Here is a 2,500-nt window from a genome sequence, read left to right as displayed (position 1 = left end):
CCCGATTTTTTACAATCGCTTTTCTACTGGTAACTCACTGGAGCCGAAACAAGGGTACAGAACCATGCTATTGTTTGCCGATTGTTCATAAACGTCCCCAAAGATCACAAACTAAATGATAATGAAGAGCATTAAAGAATATACTGACGAAAACGATAAACCTTGACGAGCGCGACGTCGAGGCTTACGTGTACAAGGGGATGGGGTAGGCCTGTGCAGGGCAGAAGAGCGAGGCAGTGGACCCCGAGAGAAGCGACGCCTCAGACAGTCTGCTGCCAGTCATGCGGGGGGGAACTCGGCTCTTGGGCTCTGTGGGAACACGCATACTTCGGTGCTTTACTCTTCCCTCTCTCTCTCTCTCTCTCTCTCTCTCTCTCTCTCTCTCTCTCTCTCTCTCTCTCTCTCTCTCTCTCTCTCTCTCTCTCTCTCTCTCTCTCTCTCTCTCTCTCTCTCTCTCTCTCTCTCTCTCTCTCGTCTGAGTGTGGAGACTAGTACCACCGCCTCTAGTACATTAGCATGAAACTTTACTTGTTGCACGCCCCTTTAACAGACGGCTTGGGTTCCTTACTTATATTTTGGCACAGGGTACGCCTGGGCAGGACAGAAAAGGGAAGCCGAGGATTCAGTTTCGATTGTGACCTCTGGCACTCGAGTCCTTGTGACTCGTGGTGGGACTTGACTCTTTGGATCTGACAGAAACACAGGAGTGAGAAAAGTAAAGTGAAAATGAAGCAGGAGAATACAAAAATGCTTCGAGGAGCCTGATGGGTTGCTTCGCCTAGTAAATTTAGAACCTTAACCCCAACTATCGGCGAAGGTAAGTGGAAGCTGGCTGGGAGATTTACCTGTACTGCGGAAGGGGGAAGGCCTGGGCGGGGCAGAGGAGGGCGAGATTTAACCCGGTATCACCTGAGAGCTCTTGCAGTCTGTCCCCCGATACCCTTGGGGGCCCGTGGCTTCCCGGTGCTGCAGAACCCGGGTGTTAAAAGTGTGCATTCGTGAAAATCAGCTGCATTTCGATACTAAAGTCATACAGCAAATGTAAGCAAGAAGCCTGAAACATTGTCAGTTGCTGTACCGTATGACTCTACGGTTCCAGAACTCCTGATTTCATAACTGCCTTTTGAAAGTCCTTGTGGAATGCCATAGATCCAAACTATCCTCAAAATAATACAAGAACGAATTTCGGCAAATAAGCTTCACAGCGACAGCCCGAAAGTAGAGTAGTCTGATTCTAGTACATACTTCTAATTACGCCACACACGCCACTTGATAGTGTGACAAAGGCCTAACGCCCCTGATTCAGCGGAACGCCCAATTCGTTCTTGCGACGCCGAAAAATGAGCATAAACGACAAGAACGCGAGGCGCGAGCGGAGCCGTTGACCCGCCTGGGCCGCCTGGGAGGTGCGGCTTTAAGCTGCAAGAACATCCGATCGATACCCACGTGGAGTGAGAGAGCTCGAGCGGGTCTCTACAACCTTGACGAGAGAGGCAAGTCTCGTGACGCTATTATTAAACTCGCTCTTTATTTCCTCTTTTTTCTCGTTATAAAGTTTGTGATGTATTCTTTCGTGTTAACGTGTGTGTTATGATGAAATGATGCTTATATAGCTCTTTGCCAACTATATGCTGGAAATCTATGAATGAAGTGTTCTCGCCCTGAGCGCTTTGGTTGCCCCGCTCTCTTTCATTCACAAACAAACGCGTGCTTGTTTCCCCTCTCTCCGTCCCTTTTATATTGTTTCGTTTCTCTCGAGCTGCTAAACTGCTGCTTTGCGTTTTGGTGCTCTTTAACCAGTAAAATACAATAAATAGTTAGACTTTACTACTGTAGGCTTCTGACTGTGAAAAAAAAAACAAATAAACGTAAAGTAATATAAACATTAGTTTTTTATCAAAAGTGTACAATCCGATTATTGCCCATAGATATTCCACGGACATCAGCATTCTACGTACTCAACGTGCCTCTGGTATAATGATGTTTCCCGCCAAAAATGTGGCCGCAGACTGGATGAGGCTCGAGAGGGCGAGAGGAGAGGGAGGCCCGTACAGCATGACCTAAAACTCTCGCGCACGTACGGACACCGCTCCAAGGTTAACATTACGAGTTTGCTTTACATACAAACTGGCACCGTATTCATGAAGCCCGGAAGCGGTGGGCGAGATTCCTGGAGCCGAAGTTCTTGTTCCCTGAAGGCTCCTCTACAGGGCGATCCTTACCTATAGCTGGGCACGGGGAAGGCCTGAACACGGCACGTTAGCGAGGCCGTACCGCCCCCGCCGACGTCCAACGGGAACGGGATCTCCTGCAGCTTCGGGGCAGTACTCGTGGTCGCATCTATTGAATGCTGTACTTACTAAAAGTGTCGCGAAGTTAAGGCAGTGTGAACATATTGTTTCTCTGCTCTTGGTTTGGCCAGCGAAGATGCAGGTTTACGTTACGCGTGACGCTGATGTATACGGGGAGAGTGCTCAACGGACTATTCATGGCTACAAAC

At 48.7% G+C, this 2,500-nt stretch overlaps 1 protein-coding gene across 1 annotated transcript in view; it reads right to left on the bottom strand.

The window, feature by feature from the left end:
* LOC119585283 (titin-like) overlaps window positions 1-2,500 on the bottom strand; it is a 227,341-nt gene that overhangs the window by 142,944 nt on the left and 81,897 nt on the right. The gene's annotated exons all lie outside the window — the stretch shown is intronic.

Source organism: Penaeus monodon, chromosome 3, assembly GCF_015228065.2.
Source record: "Penaeus monodon isolate SGIC_2016 chromosome 3, NSTDA_Pmon_1, whole genome shotgun sequence".
NCBI classification, from domain to species: Eukaryota; Metazoa; Arthropoda; class Malacostraca; order Decapoda; family Penaeidae; genus Penaeus; species Penaeus monodon.
This window is presented reverse-complemented; position numbering and strand designations above follow the sequence as displayed.